This window comes from Paramormyrops kingsleyae, chromosome 16, assembly GCF_048594095.1.
Source record: "Paramormyrops kingsleyae isolate MSU_618 chromosome 16, PKINGS_0.4, whole genome shotgun sequence".
Classification (NCBI taxonomy): domain Eukaryota; kingdom Metazoa; phylum Chordata; class Actinopteri; order Osteoglossiformes; family Mormyridae; genus Paramormyrops; species Paramormyrops kingsleyae.
The window spans coordinates 5,895,076-5,914,276 of record NC_132812.1 but is presented as its reverse complement, the minus strand read 5'-3'; positions in this window follow the sequence as shown (position 1 = coordinate 5,914,276).

Sequence of the window (19,201 nt, the reverse complement as noted above, 5' to 3'; positions counted from 1 at the left end):
ATGGAAGGAGATCACTTTCAACACGATATCTCCCTTCCTGCGTGTTTGCTCTCGGCATTTTCATAAAGGTAACTAAGATGTTTTTTGTTTAAGTAGTATTATCGAATATGCAGTTTCTTGTCTTCTAATGTTGGTATTTTCACATTGTTTTATATACGCTAGCAAGCTAGCCTCACTACGGAGGGTAGCAGAAATGGGTTAATCTGTTCCTGTTAAACTAGCGTTAAAGAGTGAATGCTTTTAAAAGACAAAAGTAAACAGCAAAACTGTAATGACACGTTTATCAGTGCATGTATGTGTATATTCGCGTGCATGAATTATAAGCCGCAATGCTGGATACGTCTGTCACTGTGTGCTGTGCCCTGACAAACCAATGACCAACTATAGTTTAAGTTTAGGAACATTTGCAAGTATGGTTTCTAACGTTTCACATGATGTCTGGAAGGATCTGTATAAACTCATTGTATACCGAGCCTGTATTCTGCTTGCTACTTAACTTTATTGGTCATATTTAAAATAAAATATATGTCTATGCAATGACATTTTTGTGATGTTCTTGACTCTTTTCCTTTCTTAAACAGCTAAATTACTAGTGTGTTTTGGTAACGAAAATTGCTTATTACTGATTACATAAAACATAATTTTTTTTGCGGAGGAAAAAAAACACTGAATATGAAATATTAAGTTTGTTAACCAAATGTGTTTACGTGCGCGATACACTCCAAATTGCCAATGGGGGCGTGTCAGACAGTGCAGACATGGTCCGAATTCACATGCAAAACTACGAGGTTAATGAGTTATACATCGGGATACCAAGGCTAAGCAATCGAAACTGTGGTTGCGTCTGACTTGGGCTTAGGTCTGTCTGCCGCTGACGTGGCGTGGAGCACAGCTGCAGGGGTGGAGTATAAACTGCTGCCACCAAGCCGGACAACTTAATTCTACTCCTCGTAGTCTGCGAGACCTGACTGCAATGGCAGCACTGCCAGAAGGGTGTAGATAAATCTTTACAAATTTCACCTGCAGGCACAGTACTTCTTTTACAATGACCAACTCCTGATCCAAACTGTTAGCAGTGGAAAAAAATAAACTTTTGTGTATAGTGGCCCTGTGTAAAAAGATAGCTGGCAGGAAAAAGATCAAATACATGTATTTCAAGGAATCAAAGTTTTTATTGACATGTACTGAGTAAAATGCCATTCTTACTTGGATGCCTTCTTCACAGACTGGACGATTAAACATATAAAGCAGCGCAACATTACAATCATGGTTCCAATTACGGGGGTATTGGGGGGTACAGTACCCCCGATCAAGACCCAGACCCCCCCCCCCCCCAAGAGACAAAAATAGCAGTTTTGGGGGAGGTCTTTACATTTTTCTTTTGTTGTAAAAGAAAAAAAAGAGAACCTCACCTTGAAGGAAATTTTTATGTAAAACGATTTCAGACACCCCTAATGTGGACCGTACCATTTTAACCACCTCAGTGCTAGAAGCAGCTTAGCCTGTCGGTTGCGTCATTCTTTCTCAGTGAGTGACCTGTTCCTTGTGTTCGTCTGTCATGGTACTGTTTGTCGTGCATTGGTAAACGTAAGTAGCCAGCACAAGTCTAGCCTGTTGAAACTGTACGTGTTATTTTACAACCTTCATTTATTCGTTTAAGTGTTGCATCTACTAATGCAAGCTGACGTCTTTATAAGTTGAATTACTTGCCATTATCCTTCTGAGACCATTACAGTCAACGTTAGTTACGTTAACTAGTAAGATCAGCTAAGTTCTCTATTTAAACCAGGCTTATTTGGTGAGGTAAAATCGTTCATTTTCCAAGGAGATGAACTGCTTATGTTTTCATTCTCATTTAATCATGAATAAATTGTGCCTTTCTGAAATTAATTCGCCATTTAGCCTGTGTAGTTCCTTTTCATTGAAAAGGACCTGTAGTTCCAGGTCCTTTTCATTGAAATGGTAAGTTACAATTCCTGTCCTAGCCCAGAGTGTCCTCCCTGACATGGTTTATCTGGTCACCCAAATCACGTGATCTTTTATGTTGAGATTACCCAGCTCCATGCCAAAAACATGGCTGAACATGAATCTTACCCGCAATCCAAAAAAACACTGTTGCTCTGAATAAAACGCTTTTAAATTTATATTTAATTTGCTATTATGAAAAATAATAAAACGAATATAATTATCGATTATATATTCAATATTCGTTATTTTAGTTTTTATTTTGGCTATCATAAGAACATAAGAACATAAGAAATATACAAACGAGAGGAGGCCATTCGGCCCATCGAGCTCGCTTGGGGAGAACTTAACTAATAGCTCAGAGTTGTTAAAATCTTATCTAGCTCTGATTTAAAGGAACCCAAGGATTCAGCTTGCACTACGTTATCAGGAAGACTATTCCATACTCTGACTACACGCTGTGTAAAGAAGTGCTTCCTTAAATCCAGTTTGAAATGTTCTCCCGCTAATTTCCACCTATGGCCACGAGTTCTTGTATTTGAACTAATGCTGAAGTAACTATTCGGTTGAACAGCATCCAAACCTGTTAGAATCTTATAGACCTGGATCATGTCCCCCCTCAGTCTCCTTTGCTTGAGGCTGAACAGATTTAGCTCAAATAACCTTTCCTCGTATGACATTCCTCTAAGACCAGGAATCATTCTTGTGGCCCTACGCTGCACCTTTTCTAAGGCCGCTATGTCCTTTTTAAGATATGGTGACCAAACCTGTACACAATATTCTAGGTGAGGTCTCACCAAGGAATTGTATAATCTTAGCATTACCTCCCTTGACTTAAACTCCACACACCTGGAGATGTACCCCAACATCCTATTGGCCTTTTTTATTGCTTCCCCACACTGGCGAGAATGAGACATGGAAGCATCAACATACACACCAAGGTCTTTCTCATAATCAGCTACCTTTATTTCAGTAGGTCCCATAAAATACCTGTACTTTATATTTCTGCTCCCTACATGGAGTACCTTACATTTGTCTTTGTTAAATTTCATCTGCCAGGTGTCAGCCCAGCCACTAATTAAATTAAGATCCCGCTGTAGCTGCTGAGCCGCTAGTTCAGTATCTGCTACACCACCCACCTTGGTGTCATCTGCAAATTTCACCAGTTTACTGTATATATTGGTGTCTATATCATTTATGTAAATTAGGAACAAAAGTGGTCCTAAAATTGAACCCTGCGGTACCCCACTATGAACGCAGGCCCACTGTGACATCGAGCCTCTTATAACTACTCGCTGCTTCCTATCCGTTAACCAGTTATCAATCCAAGTCGCTACAGTTCCTAAAATACCTGTCGCTTTGAGTTTAAGTGAGAGCCTCTTGTGGGGAACAACATCAAAAGCCTTTTGGAAATCTAAATAGATGACATCATAGGCCTTCTTATCATCAACTTCCTGAGTAGCTTCCTCAAAAAACTCCAACAGATTTGTTAAACAGGATCTACCTTTCCTAAATCCATGCTGGCTATCCCTCAAAATGTTATTTGAGTCCAGGTAATCTACCATTTTCTCTTTGATTATAGCCTCCATAACTTTACCAGTTATACAAGTTAGACTGATTGGCCTATAGTCTATCATAGTCTTATACTGTAGCCCACGATGCAGTAGATATAGCACATAGATTATGAGTTTACTCAGAAATGTCTTGATGTAATTGAACGTCTTAAAAGTGGAATGTCTTATTAATTGTCCCTTGAAACCTTATCGTTTAGCCCAAGAAAGATATAGAGTCTAGATCTACAGCTGCATCATTATCCATGCCATTGTCTAATATAATATTGTCTAGTCCAGTGGTTCCCAAACTTTCTCTGCAGGGCCCCCTTTTTCTAGATATGAACATTATTGACCCCCCCCCATTCAAACTACACAAGTTCAGATTCAAACTTTATTTGAAACTCCATTTTCTATTTTAGCGAAACAAATGCAATTACAAATGGTGCAATTTCACCACAGTGGGAGAAATAAAGAGCACACTGAAGAATAAACAACTGTCTCCACAAAAATGGTTGGGAAAATTAACCAGTTCCCAGTCAGATAAAAACTAAAAAATGGATCATCTCAAGTCTCACACTTTTCAGTGGCTGGTGTGGGCTTGCTTTGTGCTGCAAAACTTCTCAATTTGGGGTTGCAGCTGGGAAACAGCCACTCTTAGTTCCTTTTCAATGTCCAGCTTTGATCTGTATTTTGTCTTAATATACGCTACAGCAGAATAACCTACCTCACATAGGTAGGATGTAGCAAAAGGAAGGAGTGTGCCCACAGCTTTCCCTCCTAGCACTGGGTAATCCTTCTCCACTCCAATCCAAAATGCAGCCAGTGTTTTAGACTTAAACTGCATTGATGAATCTGAGGTGACATCAATGAACTGTTCCTCCTCTGCAGTGCTGAAATCCTCATGTGGTGTAGCACTGTAGGGGTCTCGGATCCTGTCATTGGGAAATACTTCTGGCAATATTTTTGTAGGGGGGAGAGGTGAGCTTTCATGCATGGGATAATTGTGTTCTGAAGCTTGTTGAGCTTAATGAATGTTTTCAGGTTCCCAAATGAGTCTATATTTCCCTCAGTAACTTGCTGCTCTCACATCTCCAGTTTTCTCCAGACTGATGTGATTTTATCTGCCAGATGTGGAAGGTGTGTGGTGGTGCCTTGCATCTGCAGATTTAGTTCATTGAGTTTCTGAAACATGTCACCCAGGTATGCAACTTTCAGGAGGAATTTGTCATTTTAAAACGTATTGGCAAACTCGTGACCCTCTTCCTCCATGAAAGTGCTGATCTCATCTCGGAGCTCAAAAAAAATATTTAAAACTTTCCCACCTGACAGCCAACGAGCCTCACTGTGAAACAAAACATCTGTGTGGTTGGAGCCCATTTCCTCACACAGGGCAGAAAAAATCGGGGCTTTGATGGGGCGTGTTTTAATGTTGTTTACTGCAGTGATGACATCCGTCATTACATCGTTCAGCTCGGGACTCAGCTGTTCAAACGCCAGCTTCTCCATGGATCATACAGTGTGTCCACTGCACACTGGGAGAGACGTGCTTCACAAGCGCTTGCAGCCCACCCCGTTTCCCAGCCATAGCCTGAGCCCCGTCTGTGCCGATCCCCGACAGTCCTCTCATTTCAGATCAGCCTCTCTCATACGTGTCAATGATTTAAAAAATTTCTTCTGCAGTGGCTCTGCCAGTAATCTGCTTACAGAACAGCAAATCCTCCTTGAAATCCTCAGCATCGATATATCTGATGTACGTTATCAAAAAACAGTCTCTGTTACTGTCAGTCGCTTCATCCACGTGCAGCGTGAAGTGGCGGCTGACCCGCACCTTGTCAGTCAGCTGCTCCTCTATGTTGTCTGACATGTCATGAATGCCCCTCGCGATCGTATTGTTTGTTAACGGAATTGCCTTTTTAACTTGCTGGCTGTTGCTTCTTCAATCATAGTTGCAACCATATCGATAGTGGAGGGAAGTATTAATTCCTCAGCTATTGTGTGCGGTTTTTGACAATGAGCAACTTGGTAGGGAACTTTATATGATGCCAGTTGAGTGTTTTTATGCAAAGATACAGCTTCAGTAATGATGCTTTGTTGTACACAGCGGTTTGTGAGTTTTCCTTTAAAGAAATTAACTGGCTTATCTTTATGCTTAGGGTGTGTTGTCTCCAAATTACATCTTAATTTGTTCGGCTTCAGACTGTCAGCAGCAAGTATTTTCAGACACACAACACACTGTGGTCTCTCCTCGTTACCCACCATCGTCGCTGTGGAACCAAGGCCCAGATATGACTCATCATGTTCTCTCTTCTTTGCTTTGGAGCTTGAACCTGCAGCTGATGAGTCGGCCTCTGCTGGAGACTTGGCTGAATCCACAAACTTATCCATGTTTTTGCTAGCGGTGCTTAAGTTGAGCGTAGGCTATCCCATTGGTGTGCCCCTCTGCAATACCTCTGTGCCCCCTGTAGGGGGCGCCCCCCCCTGTTTGGGAACCACTGGTCTAGTCTAGTATAACTGGTATGGGGTTTAGGCACAACAGACTTCCTTATTCTGTAAAACAGGTCACGTTGCTTCCAGTTCAGGTCGGCTGTACGAGCTAAGTTGAATATAGCGCTGTTTTACTTGAGATGCTTTCATGAGCTTCCAAACATGGGTGTAACCAGTGTCTATCGCAGATGCAGGTTGACATCTAAAACTCCTGCCACCAAAATGGATAAGGGGTTTAAGCTATACGCTTCCTCATACAAAAGCAACTACAAGTGTATGTATCTGCTTATGTTAGCTAAGGTTAGTAGGATGAAGCATTAAGAAAAATATGAATTTTATAATGTTAGCTAACGTTAATATCCTGAACGGGGATAATTCAATACGTCACTAGCAAGCTAACACCGAAAAGTTCATTTTAGCTGATAGAAAACTGCAAATTTCTGATTTCTTATTGCTAGCTATTAGAGCTCCATAGACTTGCTGTCGCTTATTTTTCCCCAGTATCATACAAAGACAGGCTGAGCGGTGATGTTAGCATCAGGGCAGCCTGTGACATGGCTATGAGGAAAAGCACGAAGCCACACAGCCTGAGAGTATCTTTAGGGATGTGTTGGATGTTCTGTTGGACTTCTCAGTCTGTTCCAGTTCAGGGACAGTATTTATCAAGCTTCTCAGGATATGAGTAGGAGTAGAATAATCAGTGATCATGATCCGGTCCCCTTAACTAATCATAGTATCGTTCTTTATGGTGTATTTGTGGCATGAATATATGCATCTTGTCTGTCTTGGGGTAGTGCGAAAACTGTTGGATTTGTGGTTTACATCAGGGCCCTTGTCGTCTCATCAAACGGATCAAATCTCTAGTGAACTCATAGGCTCAAGATATTTCATTCCCATTGATTTTGCTCGTAAACCAAGGGGGCTTTCAGAAAGGCCGAGGTGGAAGGCCACAGAGCTGCCACATTTCTTACTGTATACCGGACAAGTGTTTCTCCGCAATGTGTTGTCAACTTCAGTTTATAACAACTTCATGTTGTTATCTGTTGCCATTTTCATTCTTGCAAGTCCTTCATTGTCTGTAGCTCTTCATGACTTTGCACACACACTACTTGTGTCTCTTGTAACACATTTCAGTGAATTGTATGGTGCTGAATTTGTTAGTTACAATGTTCATGGGGTAACCCATCTTGCTGAGGATGTAGAATTACATGGACATTTTAAAACCAGATTACTATGGATGACACTGTTGGCAGACTTTATGAAAAACCAAACTGAAAATGCTTAGATTTTACATTTGCACAAAAGAAGAAGCACCTTCAACAGATGAGTCATCATCTGTAGCGACTGAATACAGTGAAGATTTCTTATCTAAGGATTCATCTGTCAGTACAACAGAGGAAGTGGATCCACAGTTGAGTCAAACTGGTGCAGAACATTTGATCACAGATCCAGTGGAGCACAGACATACATCTGACAGTGGAAGCAGTGAACAGGTTTTTGATATTAGAAGCGTTTATAATAAATAAAGTAATGATGATGATGGAGAAACATGGGTAGAGATGGAATCAACTTTAGGTAATAACTTAATCCACATGTACTTTGTACAAACAGTTGCATTTTGTGCCAGCAATCACTCCAGGGCTTCTCAACAACTTTTTGCATGTGCAATCTCTTCTCTAAAATGAAATTATTTTTCAGGACTATGTTATTCGTGTGTGGTTAGATCCATTTAATGTTCCATTTATTTCACAATAAATATGGTTTTTTATCCTTACTAAGCTTTTGGTGTTTCACCCATATGTATGTTATGCACAACCTTTAATAGTAAATGCAGAATATGTATTTCTCACTACCATTAATTTAAATTAGTACTAACAGGTTTTGTTTTTATTTACTGCAGCATCTTCATTTCCAAATGCAACCAAGAACCAAAAAACAAAGGATACTTTTTGAGACTTTGGGAGCAGACTGCCAACGGACAAGTATACAGCTTGATATGGATCATTTGGTAGATACAGGTGGGACTCTGCCATAGTAATATTGCATAATTCATTTATATCTGAATCGCAGGGTATGGTTGACCAAAAGACACATTCATTTTTGCACAGTTGAACATGGTCATCTTCACCCTGGTTTAGGAAATCTCTTGTCCTGTACAGTTCAGGCATAGCATACATCACATTAGGCCGACCGCTGGGGACATTCATGTTTTTGGATGGCCTGATGGTGTGTGCATTCCAAACCTGTGCAGTGTCATCCAGCTCATCCTGATAAAAAGAATATACACACAGATTTACGCAGGCAACTAATAATCCCAAATTATGTATGAACCTAACAAGAGCATTACAATACGAGGTGGTATCAAAAAGTTTCAAGGCTAGTTTTGTGACACACCGACAGATGTATTGCTGTACAAGGGGACTATTTTGAAGGTGATAGTGTGTAAACGTAGATAAATAAAGTACTTTCTTGTAGAGATGGGCGATAAAACGATATTATCGATTAATTTGAATTTACAGTTCAGGACGATGTGTTTTTATTACTTATATTACACGCGAGCGCCAAAAGTGGAACTAATGCGACACACCGTTGTTCATGGGTAAATTAGCGCGGCGCACCCAAATACTGTAGCGGATTCACAAACAACATGGTAATGGTTCGGGTTTTGAGCTGTCGGACACAGACCAAACAAGTCCTTGTTGCAAAGTCTGTTTAAAAACTGTTGCAACCAAAGGAAGCAGGACGACAAATTTATTCCAGCACCTAAAGCAGAGGCACACAGCAGAGTGGGAGAAGTACAGCTCTCAGCGAAATGAAAATACCCACAGCACCAGCACAACATCCAAAGTTAAGCAAGCAACCGTCCCTGACACGTTTTCGAACTGTGTGCCATATGATAAGAATGGGGCACGGTGGAAGGCAATAAACGCTGTCGCGATGTATATTGCAAATGACATGGTTCCCATACATACTGTGGAAAGCCGGGATTCATTAACATGCTAAAAGTTTGTACAAGTTTCTAAAAGTGTTTACAACGGCGTGGGCTGCCATCTCACTTATGTACATCTTTTTGGCTTGTCAGATTGCACTTTAACTCTAAAGAAAAAAAACAAAACCAAAATAAAGTTAAAACTTGTTTTGAACCATTTATTTGTCATCTGTAGTTTGATTTTGAGTAGGGGAGGGGAAAATCGATTAAAATTGAAAATCGGATTTATTGTGAAAAAAATCGGAGATTTTATTTTTAGGCCATATCGCCCAGATTTACTTTCTTGTAGACAGAGCTAGTCTCAGCTTTTTGATACCACATCATATGACATCTACACACCATATTCTTTAACTTTATTCCCTACCCCCTCTCTGCCTCATTCTCTCCTGTGTAATTTCTCATCCCCTCTTCTTTTTCTCTATCCTTTGTTTCTCCTTCTTGTCTGTTCCTGCTCTTACCCCTTGTTTCTCACTAACATACACACATACAACACTATATGAAAACATTGTAATTCATGAACTGACCTGGATAAGTCCCATGCAACAGAACTGGAGGAGGTTTTTATCCAGAAGCCCGCCATCAAAGAATCCATTGTCTCTAAGGTCTGCAAACAAGCATAACCAAAACTCTACGCACTGGTTGCGAAGAAATCCCCACCAATATTCAATTCTTTGATTGGCAATGCTGGCTCCCTCCAGGTAACTGTCAAGGGTATTGTCTGGCTGAGTAGGGAGTTGTGGCATTGTTTACGTAAACAGATAGATCAGTACATGCACACACAGTGTAGTATGGAATGTCTAACAGCTGTAAATAAAAAGAAAATACAAGTGACCATGCAATATGAAAAACCAAACATCACTCTGACAAAGCAAGAAAAAAGAAAGAAAAAACCCTCCCACCCCCCGGCTGAAGCGCCCTGCCAACCAAGAAATACCAGAGACATTCAGATTGCTCCACAGCAACATCTAAGACAAGTGCCCCTAAGAGTTCGTGATATAAGAAAAATATGAAGACAACACAGTAATAACATTTACCCCTTTAAAGTGGCTCATATAGATATAGTCCCAAAGGCGAATAGAAATGAGAAAAAGGGAACAGCATAACAATCAAGAACAGTGAGATAACCAATTGGCCTACCATGCGGCCAGCATCGTTCTCAGACTGTAGCACCGGAGGAGACCACAGAGTCCATTGCAGTGGCCGGGACAAAATTGCGCGTTGGTTTTCAATACCGCCCATTATGATGTTACCACCTTCCAGTATTATATCAGTGCCTGATGGTTGGGGGTGCAGGGCATTTGGGCCCGGCTGCTTGCTGTTGTCGGGTATAACTGTCAATACCCCAACAGGAACCTGTGTATGATCTGCAGTGACATCTGATTCCTGCAAACATAGAGGAGGGTTGAGACAATAAGGTGAAAATTTCCAACGCAAAAAGCGTCACTTGATAAATCCCTGCTATATAATAGCTGCAATACTTACAAAACACACTTTGAAGAAATCGCTGCCATCATCGCCGAGAAGAACTGAAAGACAGTGCAGGACAGCCGTCTGAACTGCTATGACATCAGAGGCCTAACATTAAGGAGAAGCAGTTACTTAACACTTAGAAGTCTATGGTATTTTACTAGTTTTGTTTTTTCCTTGACATTTCAACATAAAAACTTGCAAAAACTTTCCATGCCAGTGTCTGGTTATCATTTTTTTCAGCACAACCCCAGATATGTGAATTTGCCGTAATTATTAATAATTAAGTCTAATTTTGACATACTGTATCAACACATTGGACCCATACAACACGAACAAAATAAAGTCAGAATAGTAAAAAGGTGTATTTTTCATGGTGAAAACCACAAACACGTTCAATAAACATGATTTAGTAGGTTAGTGTCATGCCCCGCTCCGTCCGAACCTAATGTGTGCCACGGCCCCTCGTTAACCTCATGTGGAATCCCAGTGTTTTACAGCTGTTTCGGATTGTTGTCATTAGTTCAGTGTATTTAGTCCGCGTTCCCGTTTGTATCCCCAGTCCGGTCATTGATGTTGTGACGTTATGTGACGTTGCTGTCGTGTTTCCCTGGTCCTGTCTACGTGCAATAAAGTCACGTTTACCCTACTTCCTGGCTCCTCTCTCCTGCTTCCCTGCAACCCGAGCATAACAGAATGACCGGACTCTACAAGAAAACACCTCCGATCGGTGAGGCTGAGTACTTCGACCTCACGGACGAGATGATATATTGGCTCACACAGCCCGAAGTCCAGGAGGATCCCCTGCTTCGGGCTATAGCCAGCCGGAGCAGGGACATCTTAGAGGACATGTCCCTGCCCGGAGATGCGCACCTTGTGGGGTAGGTGCGCGACAACGTGCGGCAGCTTAGGGAGGGGGTCGCCAGGATAACGCTGAGGCAGGTCACTTTGGACTGCGGGCTGCCAGACAGCGAGCTACCCGTTGTGCCCCTGCCTCCGCCTACCTCAGCGCGGAGAAGAAGACGGAGACGGAGAGACAGACGGGAGGACGCGCAGGAGGTCCATCTGGGCACCGTCTCTATTTCTGCTGCATGCCCTGCTGCGCAGAAGGAGAATCCCCGCCCGATTCTCCACCCGGCGGTGTTCGCGGGTGACGTCACCGCCGCTTCCCCTAAGCGGACACCTGAAGACCGTCCGCCCACCGCTTCACTGCCCAAGCCAGCTTCTCCCTTCCATGGGAAGCGCCTGGCCCTTAAAGGGGCCAGGTCCATTAAGGACGCTATCCCGCGGGTGCCGCGATTTCGGAAGCGGGCAGCGCCCCCCGTGGTTCCTGTGACGCCTGCAGCGCCCCCCGAGACTCCTGTGCCGCCTGCTCCAGTTGCACTACCCCCTGCTGGCCTGGAGTGGGTGCCCCCTGCCCAGTCCCCTGTGCAGCCTCCAGTGCTCCCCGTGACTCCAGTGCTCCCCGTGATTCCAGTGCTCGAGCTCCCAGCTCAACCCCCTGTGGTGCCCCCTGCTGGCCATGTGTCGGCAACACCCGTGGTTCCTGAGGCTGCAGCGCCCCCCGTGGTTTCTTAGGCTGCAGCGCCCCCCGTGGTTCCTGAGGCTGCAGCGCCCCCCGTGGTTCCTAAGCCACGGCCCCGCCTGGAGACAGCTAGGAGGTTTTTTACCCTCCAAGGGCTGTACTGGCGGGTGGTAGGGGAACCTGCAGTGAGAGACTCCCCGGAGGCGGTCAAACTCATGGAGCAGCTGCGGAGGGAGTTCGCAGCAGTGACCCCTGAGTCCCCACTCCAGCAGCTGGTTATTCCAGAGGAGACCGTGAGGGAGTTGCTCCGTTTTTGTTCGGAGCTGGCTCCTCCAGAAACTCCTGCGGCGCCCCCAGAGGCACCCATGTCGTCTCCTGCTCCTGCGGCGCCCCCTGCTGGCCTCACGCCCGAGGCGCCCCCTGCTGGCCGCATGCCCGAGGCGCCCCCAGTGACTCCCACGCCTGCTGAGGCGCCCCCAGTGACTCCCGTGGCCCTGCCTGAGGCCGCCGCTCTGCCCGCGGCCCTGCCTGAGGCCCTGCCTGAGGCCGCCGCTCTGCCCGCGGCCCGGCCTGAGGCCGCCGCTCTGCCGGTCCAGCCCGGCTCGCCCGCGGCCTCAGAGGCTACCTCGCCTGAGGCCCTGACCCATGAGCTCCCCGCGGCCCCACAGGCTACCTCGCCTGAGGCCCTGACCCCTGAGCTCCCCGCGGCCCCTGAGCTCCCCGCGGCCCCTGAGCTCCCCGCAGCCCCTGAGCTCTCAGCTCAGCCCCCCACGACTCCCTATGCTCCTGTCCCCGAGGAGGTCCCTGACTGCTGCCATGATGCTCCTCCCTCCATAGTGGAGTCGGAGGGGGAGCTTGAGTGGGACCCCTCGGGGATTGCCTTGGCTACCCCTGTGGCTTTCCCTGTGACTGTCCCCTTGACTGCCCCCGTGACTCCTCCACTGTCACCCCAAGGTGACAGACCCCGGCCGGGTCCCCGCCTCGCAGTCTCCCGGAAAGGGCGGGGACACCTGCGTCGGGCCCGGGTCCCGCCCGCCCTGCCCCCTGGCTCGCCCGTTCGACCCCTGGCTGTCGCTCGGTGGCTGCCTGCGGGTCCTTCGGCTCCGGGTCGGCGGTCCCCTCCGGGTTCCCCCCCGGTGCCTCGGTGCCGGTCCTCGGTCCCGCCTCCATGTCGGTCGCCTCCGGGCCCCCCTGCTTCGGCGGGGCGTCGGACGGCGCCTTCGCCGGCTCCGGCTGCGCCGTCGCCTGCCGCGGCTTCCCCCTCCTACCTGCCTCCGCTGGTGTTCCCTCCTGCTCCCTCCGTGTCCCCTCCGTCTCTCCCTCGTCCCGTTCCCTCGGCCCCTGTGTGGTTCCCTCCTGCTCCCTCCTCCCTGTCGCCTGCGGTCCCTCCGGCCGCTGCCCTTCGCCCGCCTGGGCTCCTTCGGGCTCCCCGTTTCCCCCCACCCTTTGCCTTTGTGCCCCCTGTGTCTGCTCCTCGTCCTCCTGTTTCTCCTTCGTTCACTCCTGGCCCCTTCGTTCCTCCCGTTGGTGTTCCCTCTGTGTCTCCCTTCTTGGTCTGCCTGTCTGCGTTCCCTGTTTTGTGTCGGGTCTTGTCGTTCTTTTGGTCTTTGTTCCTGTTCTGTGTCTCTGTCTTGTTTCCTGTTTCTCATTGATGTTTTTGTCTTTCAGGTCCTGTTCCCCGGTCTTGTCTCGTCCGTCGCCTCCTCTTGGGCGCGCCCGGTGTGCGCGCCTTTGGGGGGGGGGTTCTGCCATGCCCCGCTCCGTCCGATCCTAATGTGTGCCACGCCCCCTCGTTAACCTCATGTGGAATCCCAGTGTTTTACAGCTGTTTCGGATTGTTGTCATTAGTTCAGTGTATTTAGTCCGCGTTCCCGTTTGTATCCCCAGTCCGGTCATTGACGTTGTGACGTTATGTGACGTTGCTGTCGTGTTTCCCCGGTCCTGTCTACGTGCAATAAAGTCACGTTTACCCTACTTCCTGGCTCCTCTCTCCTGCTTCCCTGCAACCCGAGCATAAGTTAGGGTCGCCCATAACCCAAACCCTAATCTTAGTAAATGATATTATACTAGAAATAAAATATATTCTAAAACAAGTAAAAATTAAACTATGTGCGCCTCTTTTACAACACAATTCAGGCACCAGAACAGTGACCCAGACTAAAGGAAAACTCAAATAACAATATAACAGATTTTACTCTTTCATGATGTATACTATAATTTGGCCACTAGATGGCGGCAGGCGCGTGATCCTTGAGGCACCGGTGCGTCAATAGACTCCCGAGGAGATCATTTAATATGTACTCCTCCAGTGTTTTAAGTTGTATACACTCAGTTGTCAGTTTACTAGCTACACCTAGTTAAAATTTAGTTAGTCTAATCCAGCAGTCTTGCAATAAATACCAAGACCGCTTTAAAAAGTATAACAAAACAAGGGAAATACCTGCTAGTAAGTGGGAGCACTTTGATAGTACAGCAGCACAGACTTTATTCCACATGGTGACGATTGACAGTAGTCTACTTTAGGAGTTCAGTACAACTCTTACTGCTGAAACAGGAACCATTAGAATAAAGTTTGCAGAGTGCTTCCTTGCAAGTACCTCTCATGCTTATTGTTATAGTTTACAAATATATAGTTATTATTGTAGCTTGTTAGTAGTCTTACAAAAGGTTTCTGTCCAATTTGTGGATTGTATTATATTGTTTTCAGTAATGTGTCAAGATTTTGTTGCCATCCTGTCCAGTCAGGCAGTATTACAAACCATGACAGCCACAGTAGTACATTTTCCCCAAATAATAAACAGCCTCAGTTAGTTAGTTGTTATATGCTGTGATTTACTTGTTGTTTTCTGAAGAGAACTGGCCAGCGTCCCAACATCCGTTTAACTGGAGGCTGCTCCTCTACAATCTCCTTACGTCTTAATGAAAAGGTCTGGCTCATCAGCTGATTTACATGCACTGCATTTGGTGACCTTTTCTTCATCTTGTTTTCAAGCATCTGTCTAGAGCTTTCAAGTGTTCTTGTATCTTGACCCTGTGGAAAATTTGGTAGGAACTTTGTCTCACTACTTCTGGGTCTCTTGAGTTTCTTTTCCAGTAGGCTCTCCATCTGGGTTTTGTCGTGTTCTCTTATTACTGTTGACTGAGACATCTGCAATTCCACACTGGCGAAGTTTGGAGTGTAGATTCCCCATTTTGAATTTTAAACTATTTTTCCATCCGTAGAAACCCGTGGTTGATCCTGGCTCAGCAAGGCAAGGCTGCTTAGCAGTTATCAATGAACATCAGTGAACTGTTCATCTTGTGGATAAGCTGAGAGTTTGTACATTTCCTCAGCCAGCTTCTGCAGAAAGTCATGCTTCATGTCTCGTGAAACTGACATGCGTGTGCCATCTCTCATCATCATGTATATTAAGCTTCAAGAAATATGGTACCTCAAAGGCAGAAGGCCATGGGTCACGTGAGGTTTCCTCAGTGCGAGGCAGTATTTCCGTGTCAGATGAACTAGCTGTAGACAAGGTGCCCGTTGGTTGAGTGTTAAACTGACACTTTCCAGAGAGACAGTGTTCAGTGTTGCTCTATCGGTCAATTCAGTGCTATCCGCAAGGTTGCAAAAAGCATGTTTGAAATCTGGGTCTTCATAGTGAAGCATGAAGTCATGCTGCAGCCTCAACCGTTTTTTCAATTCCTCTATTAATTCTTCCACAGTGCCTGGTCTCTCATGGAAAATTACCTTTCGAATGTCATTTTCACCAACAACTATCCTCACTGGCCAGGACTGCTCCATGGTTCTGAAACAATAAAACATGAGATTCAGCACAAAATGTAACGCTTCAGAGTAACAAACACCTTGCCTTTAACCCTGTAGGCAGAGAGTGGAAAGACATCATTGAAGTTTTCAGTTGGGTTACAAGCAAACATGTCTGTTGCCAACACAAGCTTCAAAAAAGAGAAAAGCTTCAAAGGCAATAACAGGCAAGTGATTAGTGTACACAAAACAGACATTCCTACAGACACTAGTTCAGCTCAAAATAGTTGCAGTAAGCCCATAGAAAGTCCTGACAAGGTATGCCCAAGACATATGTGATGGAGCGATTGTGCGCTGACTAGGTAAGTTCGAATCGCTGTGGGGAGTCCGGTCAGAACTCTGACACAACTGCAACTGTTACACTTTATTACGTGGAATTAGGGTGTGGTCTGTAAACATAAATAAATAACACAATGCAAGACTTAACATTATAAATTCAAATTACAGATTACACTGCGAAGTAATCTGGCTCGTCTTCGAATTATAAACCTAAATGATATATACATATCTCCAACATAGGAATTAAACCAAGAATGTAAATTAATTATAAACTAGTATATGCAGTCTTACGATTAGTGTCTCTACCGTACAAACTAACATACAAACTTAGCATTATTCACAAAGAAAGAAAAAAAACTTATGGTTTTCATGGATGCACATATCCCACGATAATAAATGCCAGGTTATAAACTGAAAATACTAAACTTTACTAAACTTCACTTATCACAGGCTTAAACTGGCTACATAACTAAAACAAGCCATGCAAAGAACTCCCGTGCAGTTTCCCAAAACGCCCCTCTTCCTCCTGTGACGCGGGATGCACACGCTCTGCTGAGCTGTAAGCAAAGTCTCAGCTCCGACAGATTTAAGGATACAGACTGCTTTTTTAACAACATAAGAAGCCTCACCCTCATAAAAAGTGCAAAATTTTTAGAGTGAAACCCATAGATAAGCGCAAGTCATTTTTAAAAGTTAAGAGAGCTGGGTGACGTTCTGCAGAATCTTTTTTAAATGCTGTGGCTCTACTTTGCATTTAGCAAGGGACTGTAGGGTGCAAATAAAATGTATGGACTGCGGTAGCGACAGACATTTAGCAGTACTACATCCAGGTCCACCCCCTGCTCCAGCTGAGAGCTCTGAAGCTGATAAAGATGATGGCAGGGAGACACAGGATAGTGTAAATGCCTCAGTTGTTTCTAAATGCACGGAAGTCTGTGGTGATGCAGATAGCCCACATTCATGCTCAAAAATAAGTCCTGTGTTAGTCTATCCAGAAGGCAAAAGAGAACAGGCTAGAAAGATGTATGCAGTGCTTGATGAACAAAGTAACAAATCACTGGCTAAGTCTCAGTTTTTCGAGCTCTTTTATATTAAGACACGCTCAGACACTTACAAGCTCAGAACATGCTCAGGACTGTCAGATAATGTCGGCAGAACAACATTAAACTTCATGATCGAGTCAACGGATGGTAAAGCTCCCACTCCCAAATCTGAATGAATGTAACATGATTCCAGACGACAGAAGAGAGATTCCATCTCCACAAGTTGCTATGAAGTTCCCACACTTACAGAAGATTGCTGGAAAAGTACCTCCTGTAGAAGAACAAGTACATATTCTGTTGCTCTTGGGAAGAGACATTATACAGGTACACAAAGTCAGAGAGAGAATCAATGGACCACACAGTACACCTTATGCACAGCGTTTAGACTTAGGCTGGGTTATAGTTGGGGAAGCCTGCATGGGGAAGACACATAAGCCTCCTAATGTGAATGCTCTCAAAACACACGTTCTTCAGAATGGCCGAGCTTCTTACCTCTGCCCATGCCCTAACACATTTCAAATCAAAGAGTTGAATGGTTACAACTATCAGTTTAACAACACACCTAACCCCAAAAAGGACAGTGGAAGTACAAACACCAATCAACTGGGAGAAACAGTTTTGACAGGACAAAAGATGATGACAAACCAGCACTGTCAGTAGAGGACAAAGAATTTATTGACATCATGGAAAAGGAGGTGCATCAAAACGAAGGTACAGTAACAGCTGGGTGACGCCTTTGCCGTTCCGCTCCTCGAGGCCAGAACTTCCAAGTAACAGAGGGAAAGCGCTCAAACGCCTCCAGTGTCTCAGAAAAACACTGGACCAGAACCCTGAAATTAAAAAGACAATACATCGAGTTCATTCAAAACATGCTGGACAATGAACACGCAGAAGTCGCTCCACCTTTGGACTCAGACAAAGAACACTGGTACTTACCATCCTTCGGTGTGTACCACCCACAAAAACCTGACCAGCTGAGAGTAGTTTTCGACTCAAGTGCAGAGTTTGGACAGTCAAGAACATAAGAAATCTACAAACGAGAGGGGGACATTCGAGCTCGTTTGGGGAGAACTTAAACTAATAGCTCAGAGTTGTTAAAATCTTATCTAGCTCTGATTTAAAGGAACCCAGGGTTTTAGCTTCCGTTACACTAGCAGGAAGACTATTCCATACTCTAACTACACGCTGTGTAAAGAAGTGCTTCCTCAAATTTGTTTTAAAATGTCCTCCCGCTAATTTCCACTTACGGCTACGAGTTCTAGTATTTAAACTAATATTGAAATAACCATTTGGCTGAACAGCATCCAGACCCGTTAGAATCTTATAGACCTGGATCATGTCCCCCCTTAGTCTCCTTTGCTCAAGGCTAAACAGATTCAACTCAGCTAACCTCTCCTCATAAGACATTCCTTTAAGACCAGGAATCATTCTCGTAACCCTCTGTTGCACCTTTTCTAAGGCAGCAATGACCTTCTTAAGGTATGGTGACCAAACCTGCACACAATATTCGAGGTGGGGTCTTACCAAGGAATTATATAAATGTAACATCACCTCCCTTGACTTAAGCTCCACACACCTAGAGATATAACCCAACATTCTATTGGCCTTTTTTATTGCTTCCCCACACTGGCGAGAGTGGGACATGGAAGCATCAACATACACACCAAGATGTTTCTCGTAATCAGCTACCTTTATTTCAGTGGAACCCATAAAATATCTGTACTTTATATTTCTGCTCCCTGCATGGTCCTAAAATTGAACCCTGTGGTACCCCACTATGAACGCAGGCCCACTGTGACATTGTGCCTCTAATAACTACTTGCTGCTTCCTGTCAGTTAACCAGTTTTCGATCCAAGCTGCCACAGTTCCTAAAATCCCTGCAGCTTTGAGCTTTAGTAAGAGCCATTTGTGGGGGACAACATCAAAGGCCTTCTGGAAATCTAAGTAGATCACGTCGTAGGCCTTTTTGTGATCAATTTCACTTGTAGCTTCCTCAAAGAACTCAAGTAGATTCGTTAAACAAGATCTACCTCTCCTAAATCCATGTTGGCTACTGTATCCCTCAGAATGTTATTTGCATCCAGGTAATC